General features: G+C 42.6%; 2 protein-coding genes across 3 annotated transcripts in view; both read left to right on the top strand.

Moving 5' to 3' along the window:
- septin8a (septin 8a) overlaps positions 1 to 12,977 on the top strand; it is a 251,550-nt gene that overhangs the window by 174,350 nt on the left and 64,223 nt on the right. The window lies entirely within an intron of this gene.
- The window catches only part of shroom1 (shroom family member 1), a 32,965-nt gene continuing 20,482 nt past the window's right edge, over positions 495 to 12,977 (top strand). Inside the window, exons 1-2 of one of the 2 annotated variants that reach the window (XM_069718185.1) lie at positions 495 to 664; positions 10,941 to 11,005. The gene's annotated coding sequence lies outside the window, so the exon portion shown is untranslated. The remainder of the gene's footprint in view (positions 665 to 10,940; positions 11,006 to 12,977) is intronic. The other variant, XM_069718202.1, reaches the window with a different exon arrangement.

Genomic DNA, 12,977 nt, shown 5'->3' with positions numbered 1-12,977 from the left:
TTGCATTGCAGAGCCTCTTAGAAATGATTAGCTCCTTTCAAATCCACGTTGCTGCTGCCCTGAAAACATTTAACTCTTATGGAGGACACCGATGCTTTTTATGACCACCATGCACATCTGATTTTTTTTTATATTTCTTTCATCATTTTCCTTCCAGACTATAATTTCCCATTTGACGGGGGACTCAACTCAATCCACAATGTCTCTGTTAGTGTGGCACTAAAACAGTCACTGTTCACTTTCACCTCCTGCCTCATTCCGGTGAACCGAAGTGCATCAAAACAATACAGGGAAATTTCACGTTTTCACTGTTTCACCGCCATTAACGAGGGGATGACCAATAGGGTGTCGTGTAATCCCAAAAGCGCCCGCCTTCCGCCGCTTCTGATTGGTCTATTCAGTTCTCTGTTACCTATCATCCTCTTCTCTTCTCCCCCCCACCCTCCCCCCACCCCTCCTGGGAATAAACTAACAAGCGAGCAGAGGAAAAAGAAAGCTCATTACCAGAGGTTGCGACTGAGATACGCCAGCCGACTGGATAAAAGTGAACCGTCCCTGTTAGTTTTGTGTTTTAATGTACTGATTCGCTCATTCAAAGAAGAGGAAAACACGTCCGAGGGGAAACGAGGGAGTTACGAGGCGGAGGCGACCGGAGACTCGGCAGGTAAGTGAAGCGTCGTCAGCAGCAGGTGCAGCCGGTTTCGCTGTGGCTGCTCAGTTTCGGTTGTCAACCTGTTGATTATTGAGAGGATGGTCATGTCAATAATACTTTATAGTAAAACATTTTTTTATTTTATTTTTTTGCAAGGGAGGGGTTAGTTTTAAAACGTTGTAATGCGTCCCCGGTAGGACAATAGTGTCTTTGAATAAGATACAACTGTTCTCGGGGTTGGTTTTATGAAGGTTTGATTGCAAGCAGTCCATGTTGGTGATTTTTTTTTATTATTATTTTATTTTTTTTACGTTTCATATTGTTGAAGATTTAAAAAAAAAAATTTGTATTATTGTTTTCTGACTCATTTGTTATTTTGAATTTAGTTTTTAAATATTTTTTTTTCTGTTATTGTAAAGCTCCATGTTTAACCTGCTACTCGTGTTCAATTCATATTCATAGTTTATGATTGCCACAATATTTAGTTGCTAAAATAATTAGACAAGTGTTTGGATAATTCATTTACATAGTAAATTATATATATATATATATATATATATATATATTATTTTCTTTTTCTGTGGGACAAAGCAAGCAAGCAATATGTAAGCTGTTGAGTTCTGGGAAATACAGTTGACAGATAAACTGATGATGAAACAGTCCTGTAATTAATGTTGGCAGCTCGAAGGGAGACAAACTGCAACCCTAACTACCGTCATCACATTTTCTTACCAGTGCCATCAGGCCTGCAAATAACTACAAATAAGAATTTCCTGACTGGTTGATCTGTTGATTATTTTCTCGAATAATCGATGAGCTGATTGATCTTTTTTTTTTAAAAGGTTTGAAAATGTTGATAATTGTGATAAAGATGCAGCCTAAAATGTATTGTTTTGTTCTGACCAGCAGTCCACAACCGTTTATTATCACGGAGGACTAAATGAACCGGAAGATATTCACATTTATGAAGCTAGAATCTGAGCATTTTGGCACGTTTTAATAATAAAAAAAAAAAAAAAAAAGAAAATGACTTCAATGATTTAATTCATTATCAAAACAGCTGAGGATCAACTAAAGAATTAACCGACTAATCGCCCGCAGCTCTAATTGTTGTACTTTCTGTGTTGGGGGGGCGGTGGGGGGGGGGGGTCTGTTGTTTGACAGCATTGCCGAGACCAAGACACGATTGTCTTTTCCTGACCTCGTCCCCTCGCCTCAAATTGATACCCCTCCCCTGAATTATGCACAGGGAGGACCCTTTCCACCTAACGAGTGGACTATGTTTTATTTAAAGCGTGGGAACAAAAGGCGCCAGGGCTGCGGCGCGGTTGCTTCGAGGGAAACCAGACACTGGTGTTTTGTGCCGCGGTCGAAACCGAAGCACTCGTGCGGTCGCGTCGGTCAGCTGGCGGGAGCGGGAGCGGCACACACTGGCCCCTCTGTGCGACGCTGCTCGGATGCCGGGCCCTCGGGCCGCGCCGGAGCCTGACCCGCCGGAGCCTGACCCGCCGGCTGGCACACAGAAGCGATAGAGCGGAGTGGGCGTGGGCGTGGGCGTTGGCGTGGGCGTGTAATGCGTGCGCGCGTACGCAAACGCAAGAGATGGGAGGATTTTTTTAAATTTTTTTTTAATTTTGTGCGTGCGCTCGGGGACAGTCACGCAAGCGGACGGACGAGCGGCGATATTAGATTTAAATACCGACCTGACGCGCGGCCGACGCGGGGTGGCTGGAGCAGATGATGTTTGCGTTCGCGCGGAGATAAAAGAAGAAAGAGACGCAGAAACAAAAGATGGAAGCAAAGAGAGGAGCAAGGCTATGAAATAGAGGTCATGGGCCGTACAGGTAAACTTAGCCCCGGGCTTTGGAGCGTGATGTCTTTTCTCCTTCTCCTGTCTTTTGCCGTCTCCCTCTCTCAAAGGAAGCACAAAGACAAGAAAATAGTTATAGTTATCGTTGACTGCAATTTGTAACGCCGCTGTAGAAGTGCTCAGTTTCAGGCGCCGAAGAGACGTTTGGGACCGTCTTCGATTGTGTTGTTGTTTGACTTGGTGGGGGGTGTTGTTGTTGTTTTTGTTTTTTTTTTGTAAGCAGTGGCAAATTACTCGTAGTGCTTTTGACTCGGGTGTTTACATTCTTTCGGTGACATTTTACACAAACCGACTCTGCAAGGATGAACCAACTGGTCTGACTGTGTGGGCGACGTTGGGTCACTAGGTTCAAATTATTTCTGCTCAAGGCAGAAGATCTAATTTCCAAATGAAATAGGATTACGCACAAAAACCTCCAGAGACAAAGCTGCTAAAAGTTCGAGATCTTTATCAAATTAACTAATACGGCGGTAATTCAATCGTTATCGCTCCGTGTGGGGTCGCGTTGAACTTTTACCGAAGGTGTGACGGTGAGATAATGGGATAGGATGTAGCAGGAAGGTGTCAAAAGTTTTAAATCAGTTAACAACTCGTGAGGTTTCTGTTATTCTGACCTGCGTTGTTTACATATTCCTATAATAGATTATGTTGTAATCGCACCTCTTCCTTTGTACCTTCACCGTGTGAGACAGGAAAATAGATGCGTTACCTTTTGTGAAGGTAAGAGCGGATGTATTGAATAACTCGTACTAAAGGATGAGGAAGTCAGTTGTGCTTTTCTAACTGGTAATCTTATTAAAGTATGAGCTACTGGCAGAATTTAAATATGAATCAACTGGTTTCATTAGGTAACAGTAGAATAAAAAAAAAATGTATTTACATTAACAGGAATAACAAAAAAAGAGGCGGGCATACATTCAAATACCCCCCCCACCCCCACCCCCTCCACTGACCTTGAGATTTCTGCTGACCAAAGTCCATCAGACACGTTATTGTGTCTGTGCGCTTAGGGTTTAAAACAGTCCGACTTTTCAGGATGACATATTGGGGACATTAGAGATACGTTTGAGAGACTGAGTCCTGCAGAAGTTTGTTCTTTTAGAGCTCGGGTACATTTTTGTTGATGACATCATGTAATGATTAAACTCTAGTCAGCGTGCAGGTTAGTTACGCGTAGTGTGCTGTGATCTGGTTAGTGTCCCTGGAAAGGTTGCGAAGATGATAAAATGCAAAGTTTGAAAGTGCATCAGTGTTGTATGCAGGTGCTCGGGTGTGGCTTCGCAACGTGACATCATTCCAGGGAGGTCACTTCAAACACCGAAGAGCTCATCGGAGCGGCTCGTTTGATTTTCTTAAATAAGAGTGCGAAGGAGGAAGTGAAAAGCCCGCTTAACGTTTTATGTTCCAGTTGAAACGTCCCAACAAGATTAATAAGTAATAGGAAAGAAAGGAAAGAAAGTCTGAGCTTGCTATAAGCAGCGGGCTTCAGGCAAATGGAAACAGGAGCAGGGAAACGCATCCATGTTAAATAGCATATTATTGGGGTGAAAACATCAGTCGGTAAACATTACTTTAGTATTACATCATATTTGACCGAAGGAAGAAGTGTGTTTTTTGGGGGTTTTTTTCTAATTGTTTTCACAGCTAGCACCAGCTTGTGTTTGGTCATAGATGTCTGCCTATGGCTAAACATCTAAACATGAGGAAGAGTTGAGAACTCTTTTACCTTTCACATCCATAATCGCAGTAAAGATTTTTCTCTAATGTCCTGCAGCATTTCTTTTATTTGAAGCTTACAATCGGATGTTTAATTGTTTTGAAAGGCCTCCTCTGAAGTCTGTTGATGACAATGGCGTCAAAGATCGCAGGTTACAACATAAGCAGAACTAGTAGCCATCAGGCGCCTTCGGACCGGAGGGACCATTTGTAAGAACGACGAGCGAGGTTTCCCCCTTTTTTTTTGTTGGTGCGTCCGCGCCGAACTCGGAACCTTTTCGTTCCTGTAACTACGTTTTGTGGGGACTTTTTCTTTCTTATAAAAGTCTAGAGGTCTTTTAGTTTGAAAAATACAGGAAGTGTTGCGTTTCTATTGACCCCGTAATGCAAAACTGACAACGCAAGAGCGAGATGACTTCAAGTGACTCCGTTAATACATCTTAAATGTAATTATGAGCACTGTTTTTATTGGCCCTCTTGAATGAAACACGCTTTGGATCTTTTAAACAGATCAAATGTGTGCATACATTTCAACCAGATCAAGAGTAGCTCCGTCCCTAGGAATTAGGAAATAATGACCGTAGCTAGACTTCTTTTTTTCCATTAACTTGCTTGGCTAAAAGCAGCTTCTATTGAATGTTGGTTTGTGAACACTTGATCAAATAGTCACTCACTTGCTAATAATGACAGAACGTGTGAATGCACAAGTCATGTATAATACACATGGCGTCTCCATATTTGTGAGGGCAGTATTTGGCATAAAGCTGCTCGAATAAGTTCTTTATTTCCCCGAGTCTGCGTTTTTCCTCACCTCTGCCGACCCTTTTAGCGTCTTTCAGTTTGTTGTTTTTGGTTGTATGGCTTCACTTTCACCACTCCTGTCTCCGTTTTCAGCTGCAGCTCGCAACCGAACAGGAGACAAAGTTCGCGACCAGCTGGTGAACCTAGTGCAGCGTTCAGCAGCTAACAAGCCAGATATTTCAATTCGGTTGAATTCAGACGGTGTATTTGTCCGTGAAGGGCAGTTTGCAGAGGCGTGTAGAGTAAACCTATTAACACAATACAGTAAAAAAAAAAAAAATATTTAAAATACATGCAGTTGTCGTTCAAACTGTACATATAAATGTAACGATAGACTTCGCGTGTAAATGTTTATCGTGAGCGAAAAGTCGAGTGAATATTGGACTTTGGTTCCTTCGGTAGCCATAAACCCAACTTGAAAATGAACAGTAATGTCGCTCTGTGGCTGCCGGATGTGTAAATATGAAGTTGTTTGCTTAGTGCGAAGGGTAATATGTCAATGTTTTGTTTTTTTTTCTTTTCAAAACTGACTCAGAGCATCAGTGAATACAGGCTACTTTCTGCCCATTTAATGCTAATTAATGGCTTGCAAGAGCAAACGCCCACCTTTTAATTGAATTTATGAAAAGATTTGCAGGCGGAGAGCGGCAGTGAATTGCTTGAAGGATGTGGATATATGGATATATTCCTCCCCCGTGCCCTTCACTTTGACAGCCACCTGCACGGAGCAGGTTTAATGCGCGTGCACACTTCCTCCTCCTCGTGCATGGCTGAAATTCCAGACATTACAGGGGTCCTCCGCGGGCTGATCTCAAGAGGCTATGTGTTTCAGAAATCATCGGTAAAGCTATTCCCAAACGCCGCTCGCCAAACTCGGACAGATCGAGCCTCTGCGGCTCCCTTTCAATTACCTTTTGTCTCCTTTCCTGACTGCTGCTGTGACTTAAGGGCTCTTTTCTGCAGGCGGGGGGGGGGGGGCTTTTATTTATTTATTTCTTTTACCTGGGTTTGACCACTCACTTGTCTGTGGTGGTGAGCTATTGTCAGATCCTCCTTCTTTTTGTCAGAGCAGCAGAGAGAGGCCTCTTAAAGTCCCATATAACAGATGGACATGAAGCTGGAAAATGGCTGCCAGAGGTTATCACCGGTTAATACGAGACCCCCTGAGGGGCGGGCTGGAAAGCATGTATAGTTATGCGTGTCCGTCTGTCTGCCGACAGCACCACACCTACTCTATTGTATGGGCCCTGTAAGACCCCCATTGTGATATGACGGTGTCATATGTCGTGTAGGTATTTTTTTTTTTTGCATGTGTGTGGTGGAGTGTGTGCGTAACCTACGCAGCCTGGGCAGCTTTCGGTAATACATCATGCTCCTACGGCCTCTGTTTTAGGAGATATAGACCGAATTGCTGCAGCACCAGAATGCTGTGGATGTAATAATGAAAGAACACTTTAATATGCTCAATATTATTAAAAAAAAAAGGCTAATATGGTCATAGCATAGTTAAATGTGCCCGAAGGAATTTTCTTTTAGAAAAGCAGATGTTATTTTCCTGTTTAGTGTTACTCACCTAAGCTCTTGAGGTCAAACAAACGTTATATTCCTCGTAAAACATTTGCAAAGCCATTTGGAAAACAAAAGCAACTTCTTAGTTAGCACATTTCTTCTCTCTTCCCTTTACTGGCACATTGCTGCGTATTTTGGTTCCTCACTGCCACCTGTTGAACAACTGAATAATGTGTATAGGATAGTGTGGCGTGCCACACTAGTGCATGTGTGCACGCATGTATGCATGTGCATCCTTGTCTGTATGAATGAGACTAACAAAATGGAAAAGAAAAATAGGCCCTATGGTAAGACTTTAGGTCAAAAGATCCACAGGGTACCTCCCTGATTCAGCCAGAACTGGACTTTCGAGGCTGATATTAATATTGATATTCATGAAATATGATTTAGCTACAAATACATTTCCCGAAGTCCCCCCCCCCCCCCCCGTGTCACCGATTGACAAAGTCAGCGATTATGTATTTGTCAGCGGCAGCTTGTTAAATCGGCATGCGATGTAACAGCCACATTGACAGAATAATGAAAATAAAGCCACCTACTGAAAATCCTTTCAGAAAAAGCCGAGATGCACACGGCATCGAACTGATCACGGATTACGACTTTCAAGTTTTTAAATGTTCTGTGTGTGTGTCAGCCTGTACAGAGGCCAAGGGAAGCAATAAAATGGGGTGCTACGCTGTGGTTGTTGCACAATAGTTTAGACTATAGAGCATCTCTCCATCTGTTGTGTGTGTGCGCTTTTTGGAGGGAAATGGAGAAAGGCGGACAGTCTATCGGGTGTGTGTGTGTGTGTGTGTGTGTGTGTGTGTGTGTGTGTGTGTGTGTGTGTGTGTGTGTGTGTGTGTGTGTGTGTGTGTGTGTGTGTGTGTGTGTGTGTGTGCGCGCGCAGGCACTCCACTTCCATAATACACCGTGCCAGCAGGTCTGCTGAAAGGAAACTTCTCTGGTTTCATATACCCTGATGAAAAGGTGTGGGTGAGGGGTTGTCACTGAGACTGGAGCTGGCCACGGACGCATTAATACGGCTGTGATGTTGACTCATAAAAGAGGGATTTACAACTGTCTGACATGGTTGGAAGTGGAGGCTCCATGTCTCTTCTTTTTTTTTTTTTTTTTCTGGAGGGTGTCTGTGTGTCCTGGTAGCTGGAACCAGCCTCAGCACCTGCGTGATGAATAATAATATTACGAAATTAGGGAATAAAATGGCACAATTTAAAGTGATTTTGGCCTCGAACAATTAGCCGATTCATTGACTATTCGGTCATCTGTAACCATTTTATTATTAATTTGTGATTTCAAGCAAAACTGATGAAAAAGTGTCGAACATTTTTGAGCCGCAGCCTTTCAAAGTGTGAGATTTATTGCTTTTTCTGTTTTATGTGATTGTAAACTGAATATCTTTTAGGTTTTTTTGACATTTTGATAAAGTACGTAGTCATTGAAAATAATAATCCGATGATGAAAGCAAGCGTAAATTGCTGGTTGGAAGTAATATCGGACACTTTTGTTTTTAATTTTGTCCGTCCACTAATGATCTTATTTAACGCGCAGCGTGACTGATTCCTTTGGACCTTTGAGACCTATAATCTGCCAACATGCTACAACGAGCCAAGCCACGAGAAAAATGTAGAGCTCGCATGCAGCCAAGACATACAGTTGCATATGTAATGGTTCAGTATTGAGAAAGCTAAATAACAATGGGAGCAAAAATACCGCGTTGACTATATGGGTGTATTTTTTTTTTCATCAAAGGAAACAGTAGTCGCAACGTCTACATCTGCCAGCCACACTCCATTCTTCTCTACCAGGTTACAAAGTCCAAAGTGTGTTGCACTGTTTTCTGGTGAAGTTTAATCTCTGTGTGATTTGTTTTAACGGTCTTAACCCCCCCATCCCCCCCCCACCACCACCTTTTCTTACCACCTCCACCACCCTTCTTCCTTCTCCTCCTCCTCTAACCCCCCCCACACCTCCACCCTCCCCTGCTCTGAGGTTGGAAACCTGCGCTGCCAGCAGTAAAATGAGCCCATTGTGATCAGCTCCCCAAAATTATCCACGGTGGCAGACTTGGTGCTGGGAAACACAATGGAGATTAGAAATCACTTGACTCCTGAGCACGGTGATCAGTGCTATTATGTTACTGTATAAATTTCAAAAGCAGGACAATTAAAAGTTAACGCCAAGTGTTCCGTCTTGGCAGAGGCGTCGGTACAGCGGCAGATCACGTACAGCCTGCCGTCTGTAGCTAGAGGTGTAGGAGGAAGTCTGTAATCATTTGCACATTAGACACGTTTGCTCTTTCTATCGTGCTCCGATATGTATTATGTCATTCAAATTGCTCAGATGGAGGCGGGATTAATGCAAAAAGAAATCCTCAATCCATGTTGTAACTGCGCTGCAAGATAACAAAGAACTACTGTCAACCGGATCAAATAATAATTTACTTTTTCATTGTTACATTATGTTTATTATATAGCCTTGTAGGGCAAAAAGCAAACTTCTCAGAGGAAATGCGCTTACCCAGGATTACTTAGTGTGAGAGACTTATCAGCCTGTTAACGGAAAAACTGTTGGTTATGATTTCTTTATGATGGCCTGAATAAGGACTGAACCAGCCCCACCTTACAGACTAATAAACTGTCATTGGAGCCACAGAGGTGGTATTGTTACACTTACATTTACTGCTGTGATTTTAAAGGTAAAGCAGCACCAGTTTGTTCAGTATGCGTGCATGGAAAAATCCATTGACGAACAAGCTGAAAGCCGAGATCCTGGCATTTAAAAAATTTAAAAGCTTCTGGTGTTAAGCTTTTCCACTAAATCAAATTTCTCCATAATGAGAAGATGGAGAGAGGTGGAGGTAAATGAATGTTTGTTTTTTTTCAAACCATCAGAAAGGTCAGGTTATGCAAAATCGGACACCTCCAGTGATGCGATTTTTTTTTTTTTTTTTTTGCTCTGGGCTTTTTCCTGTATTAAATTATGCCTCAGAGGAGAAAGCAAAAATCTTTGCTGTGGTCTGCTCTACACCAGTCAGTCTGACTTGATGCACCCAAAGTCTGCATCAGCAAAATCACTTCTCCAGACAACTAGGAAGCTGAAAGTCGGACATGGAGTGAACTCTGACCGGTTAATTGATTTGCCCCAGATTTTTGTGTGATCTACAGTGATGTTTGCCAGAAAAGGTAAATAAATGCAAAATGGGTGTTTATCTTGGGCATTTCATTCTCCCAGTTATCACAGCACGTGATATGAAACCTTCCACTCCAACTGTGGATACGGAGACAAATCTCTCTGAAGGAAAGCTGTTATTACTCCCCTTGCCTGTTTTAACGTTCTGTGTCAGAGGAGTGAGTGGGAGACAGTGAAAATAAAGAAGAGAGACTGAGTGAGATTTGATCCCATAGGCTAAATTACTGGATTTAAAGGAAAAGGAAAATGTGCATACTGGACACCCATTACCTACAACAAGGACTGCAGCTTACTATTACTTACTTATTTTCATTTTCAATTAATCTGCAGATTAGTGTCTTGATTAATATTTTGTTCATAAAATGTCATAAAATAATAAAAGAGACCAAATTGCCTCCTTAGAGAATCCTTAACTGGCGAATGTTTGAAACTCTTGCTTGAAAAAAGGACTACAACGATTGATTATCAAAATATTTGCCGATTCATTTTCTGTTGATTAATCAGGCAATTAAATAGCGAAACATCCCGTTTCGTGATGGAGCGTCAACTTTTACTGGGCTTAATCTGTTCGGTCTGGCAGAGTGGAGGCTCCTGGGTAATTTGCACTCTCCGGGTGAAACCAAAAACGTTGAGAATGTTGGCCATTTGAATTTGCTTAATTTCAGTTGACATTCAGAGTCCGAACTGAGCGGGCGGGTCACGGCGGCCAAGCGGGCTCGCTTCCTTAAACATGTGAATCAAGTCTCTCAAGAAACACAGTATGTTTTGGCTCAGATTGGTCGTTGACTTCATGGTAAGTCATGGTTGGGGCAGTCGGGAAAGCGAATGCTTAACCGTTCGCCCTCAACACGGTGCCTCTATCTGCCTGGCGCGTTGTTTTGCAATTCAAATCTCTGGCGCAACACTGAGCAAATGTTTCCTTGTTGTCACGAAGCTGCCGCTCCACAGGGCAGCGTCTCGTGTATCTGGACTGTCCTTTTCATGCTCATTTAAAGCATCCTGGCAGGTATAAAAGGAGCTATTAGAGGCACGTCTGTTACTTTCATTACGCCACATTAGATGCCGGACAGTTGCCCAGTTTCTTCCACCGTTTTCCTACTTATTCTCATATTTCTCTGTTGTTTTCTCCTTCCTTTTCAGACATGATGTCACAGACGTGCCCGTGTAACAGCAAGAGCTCTATGCGTGAATGACTCCTGCTGCCAGTAAGCCTTTTTTTTTTTTAAATCTGATCTCGGTGACTATGTATTTGTGTGTATGTCAGTCATTGTGGAAAGGAGTTCACCTAAAGCAGGACGTGCAAGAGATATGTTAGTCTACTGGCGACTCATTAAAATGACCACAGGGTGCACACTGGATCTAACTGTGCTCTACTTATTGGTAAAATAAAGATTTTTTTTTTTTGGCATCTGTGACTAGATCAAAATAGAATGGGGTTTTGAGTGTGCGCTAATCATATTTTAGTTTCAGGGCCTGACCGGTGAGAGTTGTGTATTCTGTAGATATTGTGACTGGATAATAGTGGATGAATTATGTTGAGCATGACCAATTTCCCTGTCAGAAACTCTGGAAGAGCCACACAATTTAATTTTAATTTTTTTTAAAATTTTTTTTTATTCCTATTCAAGTTAGCCTTGGGCTGAAGCGGAAGTTCGCCGGCTCGGCCACTGTAAGTCTCTGGTGTACATGCTCTGCTCATCGAGCATGCCCAGTATGGCCAGCGTGGGAATGTCTTACCAGACAGACCAGATTTAAAAATGTTGTATAGTGGGAAATACAAAAAGATATACCTGGCAGTTATCAGGTTTATTCAGCGATGTGTGAACTCCTACGTAAAGGGCTTAAATTTGACGGACTTGCAGTTATATGGAGGGAACATATAAATGCAAGTTAATGTGTTTTACATCTTTAACACCTTTTATACCTGTGGAACCAACAAGTGAAAGCACCTGCAGGATGCCTGAATGAGGCACTAACCTGTGCAGTTGCTTAAGCAGGTGGCAGTGGGGGAGCGTATTGACTGTTGGAGGCTGGAATGTGGGGTTTTCCTTCAAAACTAGTCTCTGTGTAGCTTGTATTACTTTCTGTGGCCTTCAACTGTCCATTCATTGCCTGTAATTGCCTCATATTAGATGGGTCCAGGGGAGCAATAAGACCAGGCGAGGAATGCTGTCGTCTCGGAGCTCCACAGGTCATTTAGTACTGTAACCTGACTTTAGCCACCCCGGGAGGTTGTACAATTAGGAGAGGGGAAAACACCCAGTTCTAATTATGTCGTCTGAGTGTCTCAAAGGGAATCGGATAGTGTGTTGATGTAGAGATTTCGGATCTGTGTGGCCGCTTTGAGCTCTCCCATGAAGGCCTCGTGTTTGATAACTGACTAACCCAACGCTATAGCCATTGCAGTTCAATCCGTTGCTGCTTGATGGATAAAATGGTTGTCTGAAGACGAACTGCTAAAGTCAGATTAATCTAACAACTACATAATTCATGGGTTCATGATCGGTGTTCCTGCGTCTTTGCAAAAATCCCCCTTGGCTCGTTATTAACCTGGCATTCCTTCCCTTGCATGTTCACCGTACTGCAGGATTAAATATTTAATTTCATTACATAATGGGTATTGGAACTAAAACTTTGTCCTCATGATATAACAATGCTTCATGATAGGCCGGGTTTTTTTTTCTGTCTGGACGTGTCGAGGGAACTTTTAGATGGCAACGCAATGCATTGCTTTATTGAATGTAATCCTGCAGGTTAAATTCCTGAGAGTTTTTTTTTGTTCTACCAGGAAGTCGTCTTATCTGGTGTGTTCACCTGCTATCTACACAGGCCAGCACATGATCGGTGAGGTCATTGTGCAGATGAGCGTCAGTTATACAGTATAAATAACATTTGAATACAGCAGCATACTCAATAACTTTGTGTACGTGCCCCAGCTGCTTATCATGCACATTCCTCTCTATGTGCTTCTGCCAAGCACCCAAACCAGCCTGTCTGTGATAATGCACCGAGGTTCATGTCACCATAAAGTGTCAGGTGTTTGTCCTGGTAGATATTTCCGCAACGCTTAGCCAGTTCAGATAACAGATTGTTTCATTTAATGGTTCTTGGATTGTTAGAAATTGAAATGGTCTGACATTTTGTCTGCGTTCTCAAAGACAAAGAATTGCCTAAGCC

The sequence above is a fragment of the Brachyistius frenatus genome, unplaced genomic scaffold (assembly GCF_029030835.1).
Source record: "Brachyistius frenatus isolate BFR_SWC_R1_liver_20210118 unplaced genomic scaffold, ASM2903083v1 Contig_5, whole genome shotgun sequence".
In the NCBI taxonomy this organism is placed as follows: Eukaryota; Metazoa; Chordata; class Actinopteri; family Embiotocidae; genus Brachyistius; species Brachyistius frenatus.
The sequence above is the reverse complement of the archived record's forward strand: the minus strand, read 5'-3'. Positions and strand labels throughout refer to the sequence as shown.